Source organism: Brachyhypopomus gauderio, chromosome 17 (assembly GCF_052324685.1).
Source record: "Brachyhypopomus gauderio isolate BG-103 chromosome 17, BGAUD_0.2, whole genome shotgun sequence".
Lineage (NCBI taxonomy): Eukaryota > Metazoa > Chordata > Actinopteri > Gymnotiformes > Hypopomidae > Brachyhypopomus > Brachyhypopomus gauderio.
Genome location: NC_135227.1, coordinates 5,335,592 through 5,358,346, shown reverse-complemented (window position 1 = coordinate 5,358,346; position 22,755 = coordinate 5,335,592). Strand labels below are relative to the sequence as shown.

At 44.3% G+C, this 22,755-nt stretch overlaps 1 protein-coding gene across 3 annotated transcripts in view; it reads left to right on the top strand.

Moving 5' to 3' along the window:
• LOC143481008 (leucine-rich repeat and fibronectin type-III domain-containing protein 2) overlaps positions 1-22,755 on the top strand; it is an 83,978-nt gene that overhangs the window by 37,134 nt on the left and 24,089 nt on the right. For all 3 annotated transcript variants that reach the window (XM_076978918.1, XM_076978916.1, XM_076978917.1), the window contains one exon: positions 19,223-19,312. The gene's annotated coding sequence lies outside the window, so the exon portion shown is untranslated. The remainder of the gene's footprint in view (positions 1-19,222; positions 19,313-22,755) is intronic.

The following is a 22,755-nucleotide window of genomic DNA, read 5'->3' as shown; positions in this document are numbered from 1 at the left end:
CATCAAGATAATCTAGGTGCATTTCATTTCTGATTCTTTGTAAAAAAAAAAAGGGAGGGACAGATAAGGGATTGCAGGTAAGTGATAGAGAGAACACTGTGCACCCCAAGGAAATTGTTTGCTTAGATTGTTTGATTGTGGGATGTCTGAAGAAAGATAACAGAGTTGTGGCCACTGAGTCTAAGATAGATTAAGAGATGAAACGTGACAGCAGGAGATACTGAGCTGGTTGTGACTGAGCTGTAAGGAAGATTATAGACTGAAAGAGTTAGGGTTACAGTAGATCAGGTCAGAACTGGCCTGGGGAAATAACAGTACCTCACGGTGTTGTGTGTGTGTGTGTGTGTGTGTGTGTGTTTCAGAAAGGAATGGACTGACAAGGTAAAATGGAAAAAACATCTGCTTTCATACATTTTTCCCTATTCATTCACACTACTGAAAACTCTATCTTCAAATATGATCTAGAAAGTGGTTCAAACCTTAAAATGCAGTATTGGCAGTGAGGTCTGGATTAGGGGAGAAGTAGCTTTTAGAAAACACAAGGTTATTGCATGATCACCGCAGTTCAAAATGACAGAACACATCACCCTTTTTACTACAGCAGTTATTTTAATTTCATATTTAGCTGCCCAGACAAAGAACTGTCTTTTTTCCCCTCACCATCTCTACAAAAAGGTTGCTATGTTGCATGTGATTGCAAAGCACAATGCCGGAAATCACACAGGAGTCATAGGTCAGATACTCGCACGAGCTCACCTTTCGCCTTGTCTGTCATCTCTGTTTTATTGCAGGCGGAGAACATATGCAGAACGGATTGAAAATGGAAGTGTAACCAACCCATAGAAACGCCACTTTCAAATTGAATCTCAATGGGCGCGTACCAAAACCTGGGCTGTAACTGGGGCCTGACTGAGAGTTGTTCAGGCCAGGAATCATACACAATGGAGCAATGAATGTTAACATTTAACGGCTAAATTACAGTGAGTTAACGTTTAGGCCCATCCAGAAATGTCCCGGTTGTCCCGAAGCCTGGTCCTGATCTATACTTCAGTGTAACCATTATGACATATGACAAGAATATCGTTGTCCGATACATTCCGATCATCTTCCTGTACCGGTTACGTACGGGCTAAGATGTTTCCTAGCAGTCTTTGTTTGGTGAGCTGTTGAAAACTTCCACTAATGAGCTGTAGTGCACAGCAGTCATGTTGGCTACATGTTGAGAGCGTCCAGTAAAAAATAACGTGAAGCCCTTCCATATGAACATGTTTAGTAAACATTGTTTATGGTATTGGTGTTGCTAAGTAGCTAACCTGGCCATAGCTATCACAGTTCTTTAGCCACAGTTAGGAAGGATTCCAAACTCTTGGCAAGGAAATATTTTGAAACAAGTCGATAGATTAAACGTTCTTCATCAGGGTAATATTATCACCTGCTATTTTTTTATAGTGTAGTTACCCATGGATTGTTAGCCACTCTTGATTTATCCAGTGCTAACATTTGCATTGCTGTTGTGGTCTGGCGGCTAGATTAGGGTGACCAAATGTCCGTATTTCATGTCCTGTCCCGGGACATGTCCGTATTTCACTTCCTGTCCCGGCATCCCAGGTTTTTTTTTTTAAGTGAGGAAATGTCCTAGTTTTTAAATTACCTTCCTTGGACTATAATTTGTTATTGGAGTTTCTGTTATTGACTTTTACTGAAAGCCGTTTTAATGAACCAACTGTAAATATCATGTTATTGTAGGATTGCGTGAGCCTATGTTAAGAGAGTGCATGCCACAAAGCCCCCCCAAACACACTCCAAGGTGTCCTGGATTTCCCAAATGAAAATATGGTCACCCTAGATGCCGTAATGCCGTAATTCCTGTTGTAGGTTTGCATTCTTGGGTTTGTGATTGGATTATTTGAGCAAGCAGGTTTGTGTGTAGTTTCACCAATGAGTCAGATACTACCCAGAGTTCATTGTGCCCCACCAGGCTTCTCTGCCATAGACGCCACTGGTCGGCTGCTGTTTTCCTCGTACCTTTATCCAGTTATTTTTGTTGCAGAGAACCGCATAAACGAGAAGGAAACACCAACTGCAACCTTGAAATTGCTACAAACGAAGTCTGCATTTCTAGGATACGAAGGATCCTTCCCTTTGGAACAGCCTTCTGCCTAGATATGCAGCCTAGTCTGTGGAAGGCAGCGATGCACCTGTCATTGTGAACTGGGGTTGTGGCTATGGGTCACCCACTGGCACAATCCCCTGGGCTGCAAAAAAAGCAATTTGATGATAACCATATATCACTGGATAAATACAATGGTTTGGAAGTAATAAACACGGGGAAATGAAAAAATGTTTGTAAAAATAGATTGTGGTGGTCATTTAGTATAAATCTAAATTGGCATCATTTTGGGATTCCAGCGACTTCCTAAGCAGTAAATGATTTATGAGTGATAAAGCACTGTCCACTTCTACGAACATCATTGGGTTTACATTAGGTGGGAAGGACTTCAATCCAAGCACCATGCATAGATATTGAGATTTCCTTCATATTTCTCCTTAGCTGCCCTTGAGTTTTATTACAGCGCTGATGGCAAAGCAGCTCCTCCCAGCTCCGCCTCCTGTGAATATTAATTGTCTGTTTTTCCTTGTGCTGAATTCACACCTACAGCATAAGTCCAGCCATTCACCAGTAAATGCTGTAGGTGGTAATTCAGGTGGGGATTTGCTGTGCATTAAGTAGTTAATTTTTTTTTTCCTGTACATTTCCGTTCTTTCCTCAGAGTTCTGCCAATGCAGATTGCTTGCAGACTTTGCAGCGTTACCTCTTCATGGTCACTTAGTCAGCATCCTGCTCAGATATCTTGTGTTGTCCATTTTCTTGCATGGGACGCTATTACGACTGCTTCTGTGGTGCTTGTGTCTTTGCCCAGGTCTCATGCTAACGATGTCTACCACGTGTCTGCCACCTGAGGCCGGACACTTGTGCTTTGGCTGGGGCCGCCTTTAGCACCACTGCAGTGATTCCATTCAATCCTTCTGCTGAGCTGGTCCTCCTCGGCTAAGGGCCCGTTCTGGATCCACTAATCTCTCGCATTACAGCCAGTCTTACAAGCCTTGCTCCTCTGCGTCAGTCTTCAGGAGATACATCTGAATCTGGCTCACCCCCTTACAGAGCAAGATGTTCCTCTGAATCGTCTCATGAATATAGATATGCGCTGAGTCACATTTATATACTGACGTCCTCATCTTAGATATGGATATGAGTGCCAGCGCTGTGTGCTGACACTTCACAGGATCCGTAACCCCTTTCTGGTTTCTGGTATGGTTTCTGGTCTAGTTTTGCATGTCTTGGACACAGTGTTCACAGTGCTGACCTTCCGTGCCTGTTTGCAGGGCCTAGCAAGCCTGTTTGATTTGGCTTTTGTTTGCTTGTGCTTCAGTTGATCCTGTGTGTTTTAGAACATTTCCCATAAACACACTCTACATTATGGGACCTCCCCTGAACTGTGCCACTTACTCAGTCTGGATGGTCAATAGAGTTAGAGTGGCCTCGGCGTACATTCGAGCAAGACTAGCTTGCCTAAACTCACCATTTTCTCTCATTGTGTGAAGTAGTGATTTTCGAAGGTGTGTTTAGGGCTTGTTTTACAAGGTAGTCTTTTCCCCTGTCATCCTCCATGTTGCCATGAAACCTGTTCTTTTTTCCCTCCTTCTGCTCATGCAGCTCCCACTTCATCTGGGACGTTTATTTAATAAGGACTATGTGTAGTGTTCGAGACCGTGGAAGGACGTGTTGCGAAGCAGTGCTTTCAGTTCCCGTCCTTCTGGTCTTCATTTGTGATCTGTTTCTCACCACAGGGCCGCTGCTGGCTGCATAATGTTTAAGTGTCAGACCATTTTCAACCTGTCAGTGACATTGACACACCGGAGAGCTCCAGAAACACTCCTGCGCCTGATACAGAGTGACACCGTGACATTCATACCAAAGCAAGAGCTCACCACTCCCCTCTGAATCAGCAACACTACTCCAGCATCACTACTGGAGTGTTACGAGCGTCGCAGTCTAGTGATATTCACCAGCTGTGGTCCTGTGGTCAGAAATTAACTGGACATGGTAAAGAGTTTCTGATAGACTGTGTGCATGGCAACAAGCTATAATCTGTACTTGTAATCATAGAAAACACACCTGTAAGGCATGTATAAGAATATATAAAGTATAGGGGCAATTAAGTGTAGAAATGTTTCCACTTAGCATACATTTACATTTCGTATAGGGAGCTTAGCATCAATGTTACTTGCACACCCAAACCAAGAGAGTACAACCGAATGGCTTATTGACAATCAGCAGTGCTGCAGACACACCTGGATTTTATTATTGGGGAAACATGGTGTCTTGGTGGTTAGCACATTTGCCTCTCAGCACTGGGGTCTTGGGTTCAATCTGAGTGGAGTTTCCATGTTCTCCCCGTGTCTGTGTGGGTTTCTTCTGGGGTCTCTGGTTTCCTACCTCCAAAAACATGGAGGTTAGGTAAATTGGCAGAAAATTGACAAAAATTCTCCCTGAGTGTGTGTGACTGTGTGTCTCTTCATGTTCAATAAAAAAACAGTTGTCTGAGTGTGCATGAATATGTGTGTGTGCTTGTATGGATGGTGCTCTGTCATTAGGGTCTGTCCTCTCTCCCCGTCCTGCACCCCATTCAGGTTGTGGATCCCGGGAGAGAGTACACCGTGTGCAATTGGCTGATGCTTCTTGCCAGTGTGTGATTGGTCGTGTAAGACTTGTACCTGTGTTAAAATTGTAAAGCAACCTTGGGTATCTAGAAAGATGCTATATGAATTGAACAGCCATTCATTCATTATTAATTGGATGGCTAAACACAGGATTCCTTCAGAGCCATGTCTGCCTCCGTTCTGCCTCCGTTCAGTGAGTCGAGTCAGTTTGCTAGAAGAGAGAAGGGGTCACAGCAGGCCTGCCTCTCCCCTGTGGAGTGTACAGGGCTATGGGAAGAAGAATCAGAAGTATTGCTCCATATCATGAGAAAACCGAGCAGAAATGGTATTACCCTAATCAGTTATCATTTGAGCTCTGAACGCTGAGGGTTCTTCGAAGCGTTAATTACGTAGCACGGCTGAAAGCCACTTTAAGGTTCTAGGGCACTATTACTGTGAGCACCTGGCAAGATATTGAGGTGGAGTACAGATTGATGATCTTGGAGGGAAAAAAAATATGGTGAAATTGGGAAGGCAAGAGAGCTTATGTTGGCGGGGTGGAGAGAGACTCTGAGCAGCGGTGAAGTAAGGCGATCCATCTCACTCAGTGTTCAGGACGTCGCTGGCCATGAAAGAGGAAACAATAGAATCTGGGGAAAAGCTGCCTTTCTCAGCTCTTTTTTTTATCTAGCTGGAGGGCCTGTGTTGATATCCTGATATGCTGCAGCCAGAGATCTGTGGCTTTTCCCCCCGGTGTCTGACATTTTACTCGCTGGTGTCCGAAGCATTGCGTGAGAACGCTTACTGATGTCTCAAGGCACTGCAGATACAGAGAGAAGAACAAACATGACACAGCTACAATGGAAGAGTGAACACCTCCCCTCTCTCTCTCTCTTTTGCATGCCCATACATACCACATCTCTGCACATTTGTATTGTACATCTTGTGCACTTCAGGACAGCCAAAGAATATTATTCTCATAGCACTTTTCTCTTGCTTGCATTGCAGTTTGAAGGCAGCAGGGTACTATTGATGAAATACTGCCTGCACTGTCTGCATAAATAAACAGTAAAATCCGTCCTCGTGCTCTGAGGCATGGAAAGTGTAGCAAATGCACAAAAATGAGTCGGGTAACAGGTGCGATATACAAATATAGTTAGTTTGCTGGCTTAACGCGACTGTCCTTCCCGGTTCCTTGAGGAGCAGACTTTTCTGCTGAAAGTAAATCACTCACCTTGGGCTCGTACCCTCACCACAGCTCTCCTTCAAATAATTTTGTAGGTAATATTCAGATAGCCGTTTTGACATGTCGCGAAATCAAGCTCGGGTGTAATTACAGTTCACCAAGATGGTGTTGGCAATCAGAGCGACGCCATGCGCACCTGCTCACGGCCCAGCCGTGTCGCAGCATGGGAAACCGATTTCACCACCGCCCTCCGCGTTCGCGACCCCCCCCCCCCCACCCTTTCCAAAGGCCCGCCGCACTTGCCGCCTCCTGATTTCGTCTTCAGAATCAGCGAGGCGTGTTTGATATTTCAGTCGGGCCGTGTGGCCCACACAAAGGTGACTGCAGGGAGCTTTAGACCGACTGTTGTTCAAAGGTTTGCCGCGTGCTCTGCCCTCGCGAGCAAAGCGCAGAGAAGTCGGCGAGAGAATAAGGTGGCCCGCTCGGCGGTCATGTGGGTTCTGACGCGAGCCACTGAGACAGGCCGTCAGAACGCTGAGGAAGAGGAGGCCGTCAACCCCGCGTGTACTTGTGTGATGAGATACCGTTCATATAGCTAAACGTTTCACAAATGGGAACTTTTCCTCATCCCCTTACCACCAGAGAGACGGTACCACAATACTGTTTGGAAATCGACGTGTAATTCTGCTTAATCTAAGTGGGTTTCAGCAGTCGAGTGAATCAAAGCATTAAATACAAAATGAGGGGGACTTAGAAGATCAACTGCTAAACATTTTCATCAATGCTCCCTCCTTCCTCAGCACGGTTGCTGAATTGAGCATCTGCACAGAGTCATATAATTTTTCAAGGTTTAAATGGTTTACACAGAGTTCCAGTGAAGTGTGTGTGCACATGTGTGTTTGTGTGTGTGTGTGTGTGTGTGTGTGTGTGTGTGTGTGTGTGTGTGTGTGTGTGTGTGTGTGTGTGCAGGACGGGGGTGGTAATAGATTGAAACCTATTGTACGGAAAAGCGCACTTCTTAAATGTCAGCATAATGTTACATGTGGTGTGAGCACAAAGCCAGCCTTGCAGGCACATTTCCGTGATTGTGTGTGTCCGTTGCCTGGGGGGCAAGTGCAGTTGCCCATCCTAGACCTAGACACCCCAGATAAACTGATGTATTTGTAGATTTGAATTTTACCAACGCCTTTTTAACTGAACGAATGCCAAAGTTACTGCTTAATTAATGGAATGAAAATACCACTTGATTATTTCTACAGCCATCCAGTTATTATGTAGTCAGTTTATTGGCCAGAGCCGACCTGCTTTGGAGAATGGTAAACAAACCATGGAGAGATGAAGGTGAACCTTCACCTGATATCAACACAGCACACAGGGTGAAATCAGCAACTGACACAAAGTAGCCGCACTCTTTACTGAGCAGATTAAATGAATCCGCGGTACGTCAGGAAAGGGCGTGTAAAAATAGCACCACGCTCGAGAGTACTGGGACTTTCTGCTGACAGTCAGACGATGGGAGTGGTTGCTATCAGCCAGCTTGAGCACTATGGAAACGAACAGTGCTGCTTGGAAACCGACGCCGTTGCCTTCATCACCATCGCACTTGCTGCTGTTGGTGTGTTCTAGCTGTGCCACCTTCCTTGTGGAAGCCTTGAGAAAGGCCGTCGTGTTAATGTGTAACAGCATCAACAACTAACAAATGGACACCCCCCCCACCACCACACTTCCTGAAAGGCAAAGTCTCAGTGCCATGGGCCACATGCACAAGCAATCAATCAATGAATCAACCAATCAAAAAATAAATATATGTCCAATTTGATTGGTTACTTAAGAGTGATGGGAAACCTCACCCTTCTGTCATGAATATTTACATGAAGAACATGGTGTTCAGTGTCTTTTACTACTTTTTGCAACCATTGGGTGGACTTCTCATTTCTTGGAAAAATATAGCCAGTCCAATGACCAGCTGGCCTATCGTAGTAACATTAGCATATTAACATATTTGCTTCTGTGATTATAATTATCCTGAGCCTTGAGCAACTACATTAACATACAGTGTGGTGGCAAGAGGAATGTTAGCGTTACTGACCCAGAACCATAAAGGGCTGCTAAACTGGCTTTGGCCTGCTGTACAACTTGATGACAAGACAGGTGCTACATTTTACATGACTGCTTAACATTAATAAAATGCTTAACATTTGGACAGAGTTGCGTTTTGTATTCTTAACACAAGGGGTGTCACTAGACCCCAATTTAATGGAGAATGTGCTGTGGTAAAATGTTTTCATGCCCCACTATAGTGACGTTTGTAACTGGATCTGTGGATGACAGTTACATTAGCGCCACGCAAATTCAATACAGGTATCATAAAATTATGCATCTCTTGAGCGGCTGACGGTCTCAGAATGAGCTACGTTCAGGTTCATGTGTCCGCTTTAAGGAGCCAGTATAAGAAAATGACCTAGACTGCAGTTTAAAAGCAAGTCAGTCATCCAGAAGACAAGATGATGATGATGATGATGATGATGATGATGATGATGATGCACACATTTAAGGCTAACCACTCAAACATTTAACCTTCCAAAAAACACACATTAGTCCACTACAGCAAAGGCATTAGCTACTTATGATGTCAAAAGGGGCCATTTCTAACTAAACACAAGTTCGTAAAATGCTAAATGCTAACCAGGAAACTGTTCAATTTGCAAGCTTGTGTTTTCTAGTCAGCATGAGTTGATGATGCGACAAGAAAATTACATAATTCACATGTAGTTTTGCTTCAAAAATGATTTCATTATTAAAATGAAATGTTAACTATTAATCAAAGAACCCAATAACCAGTTATATAACAGGTGAGAGGAGAGAAGAACAGAACACCATTGAAAGCAGGTGCAGATACAGGTACAGATACAGGTGCAGATACAGGTACAGATACAGGTACAGATACAGGTGCAGATACAGGTACAGATACAGGTACAGATACAGGTGCAGATACAGGTGCAGATACAGGTACAGATACAGGTGCAGATACAGGTACAGATACAGGTACAGATACAGGTACAGATACAGGTGCAGATACAGGTACAGATACAGGTACAGATACAGGTACAGGTACAGATACAGGTACAGATACAGGTGCAGATACAGGTACAGATACAGGTGCAGATACAGGTACAGATACAGGTACAGATACAGGTGCAGATACAGGTACAGATACAGGTGCAGATACAGGTGCAGATACAGGTGCAGATACAGGTGTAGATACAGGTACAGATACAGGTACAGATACAGGTGCAGATACAGGTGCAGATACAGGTGCAGATACAGGTGCAGATACAGGTACAGATACAGGTGTAGATACAGGTACAGATACAGGTGCAGATACAGGTGCAGATACAGGTGCAGATACAGGTGCAGATACAGGTACAGATACAGGTGCAGATACAGGTACAGATACAGGTGCAGATACAGGTGCAGATACAGGTGCAGATACAGGTACAGATACAGGTGCAGATACAGGTGCAGATACAGGTACAGATACAGGTACAGATACAGGTGCAGATACAGGTACAGATACAGGTGCAGATACAGGTACAGATACAGGTGCAGATACAGGTGCAGATACAGGTACAGATACAGGTGCAGATACAGGTACAGATACAGGTGCAGATACAGGTACAGATACAGGTGCAGATACAGGTACAGATACAGGTACAGATACAGGTGCAGATACAGGTGCAGATACAGGTGTAGATACAGGTACAGATACAGGTACAGATACAGGTACAGATACAGGTACAGGTACAGGTACAGATACAGGTGTAGATACAGGTACAGATACAGGTACAGATACAGGTACAGATACAGGTGCAGATACAGGTACAGATACAGGTGCAGATACAGATACAGATACAGGTACAGATACAGGTGCAGATACAGGTGCAGATACAGGTACAGATACAGGTACAGATACAGGTGCAGATACAGATACAGGTACAGATACAGGTACAGATACAGGTGCAGATACAGGTACAGATACAGGTGCAGATACAGGTACAGATACAGGTACAGATACAGGTGCAGATACAGGTACAGATACAGGTACAGATACAGATACAGATACAGGTACAGATACAGGTGCAGATACAGGTGCAGATACAGGTGCAGATACAGGTACAGATACAGGTACAGATACAGGTGCAGATACAGGTACAGATACAGGTGCAGATACAGGTACAGATACAGGTGCAGATACAGGTACAGATACAGGTACAGATACAGGTGCAGATACAGGTGCAGATACAGGTACAGATACAGGTACAGATACAGGTGCAGATACAGGTACAGATACAGGTGCAGATACAGGTACAGATACAGGTACAGATACAGGTACAGATACAGGTGCAGATACAGGTACAGATACAGGTGCAGATACAGGTACAGATACAGGTACAGATACAGGTGCAGATACAGGTACAGATACAGGTACAGATACAGGTACAGATACAGGTACAGATACAGGTGCAGATACAGGTACAGATACAGGTGCAGATACAGGTACAGATACAGGTGCAGATACAGGTGCAGATACAGGTACAGATACAGGTGCAGATACAGGTACAGGTACAGATACAGGTACAGATACAGGTGCAGATACAGGTGCAGATACAGGTACAGATACAGGTGCAGATACAGGTACAGATACAGGTGCAGATACAGGTACAGATACAGGTACAGATACAGGTACAGATACAGGTGCAGATACAGGTACAGATACAGGTACAGATACAGGTGCAGATACAGATACAGGTACAGATACAGGTGCAGATACAGGTGCAGATACAGGTGCAGATACAGGTGCAGATACAGGTGCAGGAGTCACTACAGGAAAGACACATGAGGCCCTCTTTGGGAATACAAGCTAGTAACAGAATATAACATGAGGTAATAGTTTAGGTAATTTTATAATTACTTATTATATCAGCAATAAAATAAGGGGGGTCAAGTTCTGAGGGGGCCCTCTTCAGGGGCCCTACACTCTGCCTCTTACTGTGGGGCCCCTGGTTTTTGTGCTCCTCCAATGTCTGTGCTCCCCTTAATAGGGGTAAACACGGTCGCCGCTCGTCACTGTCACCTTGCTCCCCGTGTGTCTTGTGTTTAATGTGGGGAGTGACTGCGACTCTGAGCGGCGCATCACCATTGTGTTTGTATATGTAGAGCACACATGTTTTTGGTCCTGTTCGTTTACCATCTGTGCACTACTTTCTGTTTGTCTAGTATTTGCGTGTTCGTTGTGTCCTAGCGTGTTCGTGAAATGTCGTTGTTATATGTAATTCCACGCTTGCTCCTCCCCTTAAATGTGTGTTTGGGGGGGGGGGGGGGGGGGGACCGGTTGTGGTCCCGTGCCACTGGGTATGGCACGGAGGTTGTCGGTGTGGCGCGTTTGTGTTGTATGTTGGTGTGTGGTTGTGTGTGTGTGTGTGTGTGTTTTCTGTTTCTGTGCAGGTGCTTCCCCCTGGCGGTGTCGTGGTGTTCCTGGACCTTGTGGGGGTCTCCACCTGGCAGGAGCCCCCTTATGTTGTGGGGTGACCGGAGCCCGGTCATGAAGAGCCCCTCCCTAGAGGGCTGGGGCCCCCGGATGTTTGGGGACCATGGGGCTCCGGTCTGAGAAGCTCCTGCTGAGGAAGGAGATCCTCCCTCCTGCCCGGGGTGACCAGGAGGCCCTTGGGGCTGCTCCCTAGCCCGTGTCGGGGGTGCTCTGGGCCTCGGTCTCTGGCGCTCCTGGGTTGGGTGGAGGAGTCCACCTTGCGATGAGAGGCCCCGGGAGGGGTTGGCTCCCCAGGAGGCTGGGGTGACCCCTAGCAGAAGGCAGGGGTCAACTCTGGGAGGAGGTAGGTCCAGGAGGTGAAGTAGCCACGCCTCGGGGAGGTAACCTGCACACATGCACACACTAAGGACGACAAAGGAGTCGTAGCTCCTCGTCCGCACACCCTTGGGGCTCTCTGGCTAAATGCCGGTTAGGGCGTGAGGGCCCTGTGACTGACTGGGGCGTGGTTATGTGTTGTTAACGACTCAGCTCACGGGAGGTGAGCTGAGTAATGTTTTATGTTTTGTGTTTCAGTTCCCGGACTGCAGGAGATGTGTCCCTGCCTGTCCCTGCCTTCCTGCCCCTTCGTGTTTTGTGTGCAGCCGCTGTGTGCCACACACCCAGTGGAGGGGAGTGCGGCTTGGTGGGTCGCCTCTGACCACAGCGGCTGTTGTTGTTGTTGTTGTTGTTGTTGTTGTTGTGTGACGTCGTGTGCGTCCCTCAGGTGGGCAGAGCCCGTGATCCGTCTCACCTGAGGGTCGTTTGTTCGTCTATATATGTCTTGTCTTTGTACCAGTTGACCGCTGGTCATTATATCCTTAATTTGGATCTATTGCACGGGTTTTGGTTTGCACACTTTCTATTAAACCATCCTCTTTCCCTGAGACTTGGCGTGATCGCTTCCTTTTTAGTTCGCACACCATGCCCGTCACAGTAAGGCTAATGACGCACAACAGGAACGCTCCTTTACTCTTTCATGTAAACAAAGTCCAGCTTATAGCTTACGATTGATCTACGCTGTGCAAAGAAGGCAAAACAAAAACTTGAGCACATGAGATCAGAATTCGTTTAAAAAAAGAAGGAAAACGAAACCCTTCCTTTAGTAATAAAGTCTAGGTTTAGTCCGGCGTTATCATGTCCTTGTTACGAGCTAGGAAAACCAACATGTTCACCTTATGTGGTTTCAGAGAGGATCTAAGTGGGGTAACAATGTTTCCGGCAGCACTAAAAACTCTCTCTGGTGGTGTGCTTGTTGCACAAATATACATGTACTTGCGAGCCACTTTAGAAAGCAGAGGAAATCTAGCCTGGTTGTCGCGCCACCAGGCGATGGGATCTGCGTTAGAGTCTATGGGCTCTTCCTGTAGGTAGTGCGTGAGCTCGGCATCTGCGCGAGCTCTCTTAGGTACGGATGTGAAGGTGGTTCGACATTCTTGAGCTCACTTTTGACCAATGTCTTTACTGTGTTGTACATTTTCGGGACAGCCGTCTCAGAAAAATGTCTTTCCAGGCAACTCGTATTGCTTCTCGAATTTCTCAAGCATAGACTTGAAAGCCGGTTTCTCGACCGTGCTAAATGGAACCATCTCCTCAACAAGATACCGCAATAAGGCAGACGTCAGGCATTTATGTCTGTTAATTTCACGACTGTATTTGGAACCTCGTGCAAAGCATTCAGCTACTCCTAACTGTCGGCTGGAACCAACCTGAGCTGCTCCTTTTGAGGCTGCTCCACGGCTTGGTGCTGTTGGGGGCAGTTGTGCTTTGATAGCTGGATGATAGGTAGCTAGGTGAGATCTCAAATTCGATGTGTTTCCCCGTTTCACAGCAACCTTTCGGGCACAGATTTTGCATATTGCCTCATCTAAATTGTCTGGTTCTCTCTTTTCATTCGGTTGAAAGCCGAAATGCTCCCAAACTGGCAAAGTCGCATTTGGTTTTGCGACCAGAGTAGCTCATGCAGCTCATTGTTCCCATAAAAAGGCTGACACTCAGAAGCAACGGATACGAATGTTTTTAAATAGTAATTAACATCCACCGCACATGCAGAGAATTGGCTTACGTGTAAAACTAGAAGAACCTTGTGAAAAAAGAAAACACGAACATCACGGTGTGACGGTTGCTTGCAATTCCCTGCGGTTGGCAGGTCAATATCGCGGTATTACAATATTGCGATTATTGCGACAGCCCTACCCCATAATTCTGTGTGCGTCCCAGTAGGGCTGGTATCCTAGAAGTGGCCGTCCTCAGCCATTTTTTATGTAGTGGTCTGTAGGCAAGTTTGCTCTATTCATTGTTCACAAGAGCAAGATGTCAGAACAGCATGTGAGTTGGCCTGTGCGTTTGTAGGCCATATGTCATGGGATGTAAACAGATTCACCAGTGTTTACACTTCATTCCTTGATGATTTTTAAATTTGTAGTCATATCTTTATCATTTTTCCTTCTTGTTACAGCTATTAATATTTAATGAAATGTGCAGCTCTATGAGTTTCTGCACAGCTGCTCGGTGACACTATTACATTCTAATTCTAATTGAATAACTCAAATGGAAATTAATATCCTGACAAATTTAGCTGTGACTAAAAAGGCAACATACTGACCAACGGTGAGCCAGAACTTGTCAACAAATTGTTTGATTATTGATAGATAATGTTTTTTTTGCAGTCATTAGGTTGGGGTTTTGTTTAATGTCATTCCTTAATTAGGCAATTGTTAAAGCTTATAGGTAACACTGGTAAAATGAAAAAAAAAAAAAATACCCCACATAATTTAATACCTCCCCTAGGAAGTGACTGATTACGCTCTATGCTTCTCTGAACTTAGAAAATCCACCCTGGACCTTTCTTGAAAATCCTTTTTTTTTCTTTCTTATTCAGGAAACCCCACTGAGATTGAATAACATGTCTTTGAGACCCATCACTTTGGAAGCGGGGACAGACACTTGACACAAGTCCCTCTAAAATTGCCCATACGGATAAGTGGACATGCCTTGGGGCAGAGAGCAAGGTGGACATAATGGCAACATGGACAAATATGATAAGCTCTTATCTGGGGGCACTTGTTCCACCCCTACTGGAAAATGTGATTACACATCTCCACGGGGCAGTCACATAGTTGGGGTAACCGAAAATGACAGTAAATGTGTCTCAGGCCAGGGAGGTGTCACTGATGTGAAATGCTTCTGGAGGTCTTTTCCGCAAACCTTTGTGAGAACGACGGATATGAGATTGACCTAAAGCGATTGACAAGCTGTTTTGTTATCTTGTGTTTAAGAGACCCTCAAAACGCATTGCCAGCAATGACCCGGATGTTTTCAGTTATTTCTTTTTTGAAAGAACAATAATAGACTCACCTTCACTTTTAACCACTTTGCTTCTGCGGTTATAGCTTTGCTATTCTTAAGAACCACCAGAAGGTCGTGGGAACGCGGAACGCCGCAAAAAAAACCCATTTGTTATTGCAGAACAAAGAACGTAATGACTCTGCTTGTATTTTACGGGTTCGCTTTACAGTGGGAGTAAAGGTAAAATCATTTTGTCCACGGTGCGCTTCACTGTGATGAAGTGATGGCGGTCAGGGTCCAAGCGGTCGCGCTAGCCGTGTGACAGCAAAGCGAGCTCAGAGAGAAAGCGTTTCACTCAAGGTTCCCGTTTTTCGCCTGTGTTCGGGCTGATGTAAAAATAAGATGTCTGTGCTGCTCCGTTGGGTCAGGGGAACTTTAACAAGAGCACGCCAAGGTCAGCGTGTCTCTGTAATAAGAACAGCCGTGGCTTTTTGCCGGGAGGCCGCACAGCTCGTGCTTTGCGTTTCGAATCTCGGTGCACAACATGCCCCTGAAGCGCTGACCCTAATCATACCCCTCAACTGACATGCTGGAATTGAGGTTGTTTGTACACTGTAGGGGAGAGACTGTTCCTCCCTTACACAACCAGTCAGGGTTCATTTCTTGGCCAGTATAGTAAAAATCCATTTTTAAATTCTTGCAAGCCTGCTCCGATTGCTGTTACATGCCATGTCTTTCTGAACGTTGTATTTTTTTAGGACGTGTCCCTAGGTTTTCCTGATGTTTATTCATAAAGTTCTGGAGAGATCGAGGTATCTTACATGGGGCCAGGGGTTTATCGACGGACTGCCTCTCTTTGTGTCAGCCAAAGTTTTCTTAGTCGCTCCTCTTGTGGCTTGCAGATTGAGAACTTATCTCCTTTGCCTAAGAGACGTAGCATTTGTTCATTTAAAATATAGACGCCCTGGCTGAGAGATAAAAAGATTTTACCATTCTAAATTGTTGTTTTTTTTTTGCATTTCCAAGACTGTCTTGCCTTATGAAAGACACCAAACGGGTTCAAAACTGAGAATAATTTTTAATTCAAGAGGTTTCTTTATGACCTCCTGTCTCATTCTGACTTGAGGAATAAGGCGATATTGAAATGGCAATGTGCCTCAGATCTGTAGATAACCAGGACACAACGAGTGTGAGCAGCCCAGCAGGATGAAGTGATTCACGTATGATTTTCAGTATATGCAATTGAGTCGGGCCTTAGAGAACTGGAAGTTAAAGAAGTCTTATCTTCTGGCCCACTACGCGTCTTTGTTAAAAGTTTTTAATAATCATACACAATCATATCCGCAAATCCTGATGCATGCATACAAGCTCTCTCTGCTCTTGAGCTCGCAGGAAGTTTGTAACCAAAACTATGATTAAAATCTCAAGTAAGTCTAGTTAAAGCCTGGGAACCTTCCCTGTGTTGGAATCACACTGGTCTCTGATCAGAGGAGCTTTACAGGAGAGTAGGGTAGATTCGCCTCTGTGGGAGAATATAAACACACCTAATCTGTAGAATACTTTATGCCTCTGGTTCGCAGTGTTGCTCATCAAGAGCTTATACCTTTGCCGTTTGTTAATTAATGCTCATGTTTGTATTTGTCCTGATAGCCTAAATACTGTGACATAACTCTAATGAGGCCTGGGTAGCTATAAATAGGTGCCACTATGTCCCTGAGTAGACCTTATTGTTGCTAAGCTTCAGAGTTTGAGCCCTGCCCCAGAATCGACTTTTTCTGTGAGGAAATGATGAACATTTGTTTGAATTTACTCCATGTGTGTCCCACTTAGCTGGCGAGGCAAAGACGAACACAAAACACGGTGAGGGTTTGGCTTCATTGCTGAAAGTGACATGTGATAGCATGTGTGTGTTTGTGTGTGTGTGTGTGTGTGTTGGGGGGGTGTCTGCAAGACAGGGACAAAATGGGAGAAAGGGCCAGCTTATGGTGAGAGATGGCGGAGTGTGTGTTTGGTATAGAGATGGAAGATGAAGACAGACAGGATATTACTGAGCCCTCCTGCATTATTCGGCCTTGTCGCCACGGACACGGCCTCTCCGCTTCAGCACCCGTATCATGTGTCGTTGGAGTGCGGGTGAATCTGTTTGGGCGTCTGTGACAAGTGATGATGCTCAGCAGAGAGGACCACTGATTACTGAGCATCGCACCGTACGCGAATGATGGCACAAATACAATGGAGAAGCATAATCCAATATCACTCTACACCTCCTTGAACTTTTCTTCGCTCATACAAATATTTCATGGAGCTGTATGACATACAAGTGTGGGGGATTCGAAATGCATTGTGTCCTGGTTTATGAAACGTGTTGATTATTTCAATGAAACAACAGTAATCTATCAGTCTTCATACAGGGGCTACTGGGCGTAGGTACAGATTCTGCTGCAGTGTAGGCCACGCAAGTGATGATTCTCCTTCAGGTTTTTGGTTCGTAGAGCAACAAAGCTATAGCAGTTGTTTTTGTGCCTAAAATGATGAATATCCACTGATTTGCTGAGGTCAGGCCTGCGATACAATATAACCACAAAGGCATAGCAGTGGCATTGAGCAATGTAAAATGAACTTAACATGCACAACTTTTCTAATCAAGGACTTTTAACTTTTATAATGAAGAATTTACAAAAATGATAAACAATTGAACACACATAAATGCATAGAGACCTTCATCATCAAAGAGTGATATTTCAGGAAAAAAACTTATTATAATTCATTATTCATGTTATTATTATCCATTATTCATGGTATTATTCTTATTATTATTAGCATTATTATTCTTATTATTATTATTATTATTATTATTGTTGTTGTTGTTGTTGTTGCTATTATTATTAATAATAAAAGTAATCCCAACAGTAATAATCATAGCAGCAGCATCAACAATAAAACTGATAATATTTGATCTGTTTGCTTTTTATTGCTCAGCAGGGTACCGTTTTTATTTTGTATTGGAACTCTGATCTCTGGAAACATATTTTGAAAAAACAATATGCTTGTTCTTGTTCTTATTACCTTTTGTTATTCTCTTGTGTCCGTGACTCTTTCATCTGCCCGTACTCCTGTGTCATTTACATGATTTCCAAATCCCAGATGCAGAAGGCACTTTTATACTGTTTGAGAAGAGTTGAGTGAGCACAATGCATCTATTATGATCTGTTGTGTAGTTCAAAACGCATTAGAAGCAGGATGTGTGGAACAAATAACATATACAGAACAAATCACAATTATGAAACACTTGAGAAAGACGCAATAATATTAAAAATGAAAATGGATGAGGAAGCAAAGAAAAGTGACAAGGCAATACAGAGCATCACTCCTTCAGAACAATATGTGTTTGTGGAAGACTTTCAGTGAAAACTGGAATTCAGCATTAAGTTTATCGATTTAAATATGAATCCTGGCAGTGCATTATTAGTTATTAGTTAACGTTACTGCAGTAATGGGTTGATAGTGATTGTTTAGTCCTTTAAATAAAGTGCATATAAACAAATAAAGTGTGGAAATTAACCTACTGAAAATATAGTAGGCAAGTGGCCGTAAACTATGAGAGGATGATGAGGATTTCATCCATAAAGAAGGAGTTTAGGTGAGAGAAAGGTCTGTATCTCCCTAATCTCACAAGAGAAGGGTCTGTATCTCCCTAATCTCACAAGAGAAGGCTCCATTTCTTCTCCCTAATCTCATGAGGGAAGGGTCCGTATCTTCTCCCTAATCTCACCCCACCACATTCTTGCCTGTGACCGGGTAATGATGGCCAGTCTGTTGTGGCATCAGTGTGGAGGTGTAGGGCATCTCTGAGGCCCAGACTGTCTCAGCTGCCAGGCAGGACCACCCCACCCACACACACCCTCTGCCAGCGGAGACTTCTCGTGGTTCTTCTGGAACCCGCCGTGTGCTCATCACCTCTTCCTCCATCAGGTGCAAGGCTCTGCCTGCTGCCATGTGCCTCTAAGTGATCTCCACGGAAACCCTCCTTTTTTGGACAGTGGCAACGATGGCCAGACTGTGTTTAACAGTGAAGTGCTAATGTGGCCACCCTAAGTGCAGGGATCATTTGTGCCTATGATTAACAGTGGGGGGTGGAGGTGGAGGTGGAGATGGTGCTGGGGAGGGTGATGTATGTTTGTGTAGCAAAAGTGCATGTCCCTCTTCCAGAGCAGCATGTTCTTTAGTTCTGAATCATTTCAAATTTGTCCAGTAGGTCTCGACATGCTCTACACCTTCAAAGCTGCAAAGGTGAAGATTATTCGCAGAGTCAAATACCTGCTGTGATGCATAAACGTGTACCACTTATAGTATTAAAAAGGCCACGTAGTATACCACAGTTGAACAACTAGTGTGGTGGCAAGTTGGCACAGTGTGTTCAAATGTTGTACACTTTCTGAATCGTGTTCTTTTTTCATTTGCAGATGGACACCTGTGCTGAGAAACCTTGCAGTTAAGAGTCTTTGCCATTGAAAGGGGGAGAAGGGCATATGGCAGAAAACTACAGTATTTAGGTAAGTAGAGTTTGCAGTCCCTCACCTTTCTTTCTATGCCAGTAACAGAAAAAAAAACCTTTCAGCTGTATTTTCTGTGTAACTCTGAAAATAAAAGTGATTATTTCAGTGGCGGTTAGAATAATTGCTTTGAAAGTTAGAAAATGTATTGTCCAGCATACTATCTAATGAAATGTAATTCGTTTAAGTCCTAATAAGCCTTTTATTGACCTGGAGGTATCAAGCCAAGTTGTGTCATTAGTGATGAATGTGATTCAAGTTATTTCATTAGGGATGAATACCTTGGGCCAAAGAGAAGAACAGCCTTCTTATAGGGTTTAAAGCATGTTGGCATTTCAGTTTGTTCTTATTATTAAACAGATGGGGAAGTGAGCGCACATGTAAGTATAGGCTTAGTGGTCTTCTCCTTTATTAAATACTTCTATTTATCAGAAGCATGTCAGAATCATTTAATGCATTAAACATGGAAAAATTACGCAGGTGCACAAATACTTTGGTGAGTCACTTTCGCTTTGGCAGGTGCAGAGCTGCAAAAAGCCTCTTGGCTCTAATCTGTTTGAATGTTTGCAAATGGGACATTGCGTTATTCCTGACGAAAAAAACGGGGCTTTCTTTGCAATTCGAGCCTCTCTGATCACAATGATTTTTCCCCCGTTATTTTTGTAACTAGCCATAACGCATACTTCTATATGCATATTTTTTATACAGTGTAATGATTTAATTTGTCTGTTTCTCAGATGACATTACTTCCCCCAATAATCTAAATGAACATGAAAGCACGTTTCCCAACCTCCACGATGTTCAGTCCTGCTGCACTAAGGCCCTGGAACTCCCGCAGTAAGAGCCTGGAAATATACAGAGATGTTTGTGATGGGAAATCTAATTTATTTTTCATATACTCTGGGAGATTGAATTCCATATACAGTATCATCATGCCACGTAACTGCATAGCCCCTGCACTCCGCACGTCCACAAAGGACGGGAGTGATCACAGATATGCAGGCGAAGACGGCCGGCGTGGTGGCAATTCTGTTTGCTGGCCGTGCAAAAACCATATAGACAGCATGGAGTGGGTCATTCTGCTGGTTGTCACTGCTTATTTGACTGGAACTTATATGCAGTGACATCGGAGAGCATAATTATGACAATGAGTTACAAGTGCTAAGCTGTGCTATTGTTCTTGCTACTAATTCGATTATGGATGCGTTCACACAGCCCGAGGCCTTCCGATTCACTCTCTAAAATACGGTAGTGTGTAGTGACGTTACAATGCACTCATCTCTGGATATCTGAAGGATCATTGAACATTTTTGTCAGTTTAGTAATTCTACATATGTATTACATTGCAGCTAAATTCAATTAAAGGCAAAATGGTTATTGGTATGATAGTTCCACCGAAGCGTTAACGGATGTGACCGTTAGATACTGTCCATATGGAGGCTGCCCGGTTATAGACACAATCTGAGATCGGCAAACACAGTTTTGTTAGCTTTGAATTTCGTGATATATTCACAGTGATTATCGTTCTGCATACGGCAGACAGAGGTAGCAAGCGACTTGGTTGCAGTGTTTGTGAACGCGGCAGGCAAGCCGTGCGGGGCACGAGTGATCCTTTAGGTTCCTGGCTCGCTTGTGACATTTAGAGTTGTTACAGCAATCCTTCCACTCGCCTCTATATTTTACAGCATGTAATACAAGGGGCATCTGGTTTAGTTTAGGGCCCCTGACTGGGGCGTATACGGAGCAGTAAAGTCTTCATTTGGTGGTGTTAAACGAATGGTTGTTTGGATTAGGCTCCTGAACAAAGCGCTCTGATGGAGAGTTGCGTTCAGTTACATGTATTCAACAACGTAAGGGAAATCCATTGATGTCCCGGGTCAGTGTATGCTACAGAAAAAAAAATAGACTCATAATTTCAGAACCATTTGTAATTTGCACAAAGCTAAATGGTATTTTAAAATGTAGGCTACAGGTTTAGCTTTTCATAACATGACTGACAAATTCATGCTTGATCCAATGGAATTTTTCCCACATGGTTTTATTTCTATAACATTATTGCATGAGTGGGTTGGTAGCAAAGAAGGTCAGGACCTAGAGCAACAGAAGATGCTTGAGAAGTGTGTGCAGTTTGTAAGTGCTGACAATGTCTTCAGTTACTCAACAGTCAACTGTGTGATTCCAACAATCTTAAAGTGGGGAAAGAACTCGGGATCTTGGGGGTTTGTGTCAGAAAGCCGGCCCTACCTTGCAAACATGGAGGGTCCCTCGTGGACTTGTGGAGACGGGGAGGAGGCAGATTGCGACAACAGAGTATAGTCTCAGGGAGCAGTGGTCTCGTATAGGAGTTTATATAGGGAGCAGATCAGGTTGGCCAATGTCCCAAATATGAGTTGCTGCGTAACTCCGTTTTCTACATCAAACAGACCTCTTGGAGGCCCTTGTCTGATTATGAAAGCAGGGAATTAGGAGAAGTTATTAAATATATGTGTATTTTATTTTTCCTCCTTAATGCAATGAACCTCTGCACTGGCCTTTAAAGGACCTCCTTTATTGTCTACACTCTTACTTCTGAACTCTAAAGGTCAGACAATTTGTGGTGTAAAGCAAACTGAGCATTTACTTGTTTTTTCCCCTTTCAGAGGATGAAATCCTCCAAGAACTTCCAAATTAGTGTTCTCAAGAAGGACTCAAGGGAGCACGAATGTTGTGCTGAGGGCACTCCTGTAGCTTAGTGCACCCATGTAGTTTAGTGCACTCCTGTAGTTTAGTGCACTCCTGTGGTTTGGTGCACTCCTGAGGTTTAGGGCACTCCTGCAATTTAGTGCACTCCTGTGGTTTGGTGCACTCCTGAGGTTTAGGGCACTCCTGCAATTTAGTGCACTCCTGCAGTTTGGTGCACTCCTGTAGTTTGGTGCACTCCTGTAGTTTGGTGCACTCCTGTAGTTTGGTGCACTCCTGTGGTTTGGTGCACTCCTGTAGTTTGGTGCACTCCTGTAGTTTGGTGCACTCCTGTGGTTTGGTGCACTCCTGTAGTTTGGTGCACTCCTGTGGTTTGGTGCACTCCTGTAGTTTGGTGCACTCCTGCAGTTTGGTGCACTCCTGTAGTTTGGTGCACTCCTGCAGTTTGGTGCACTCCTGTAGTTTGGTGCACTCCTGTAGTTTGGTGCACTTCCTGTTCTCACACGATGACTGAATGGCTGACTGATCTCATGTCAGTTGTCACCATTAGCTTCTATTTCATCATTCATTAGAGACCAGCAATACATCGTCATGTGTACAGTGGCTTTTGTCAGCATACTGCTCCACACAGTGGAGTACTGGGTAGACGTCCCCAGTGGTTTGGGCGCTTGTTTTAAACAGCTAGCTTCAATTTCATGGTCAAGGGTGTTTGTCTACTACATCCTTGGTTCAACTTATACCAGATCCTTGGGCCAGTAGCCAAA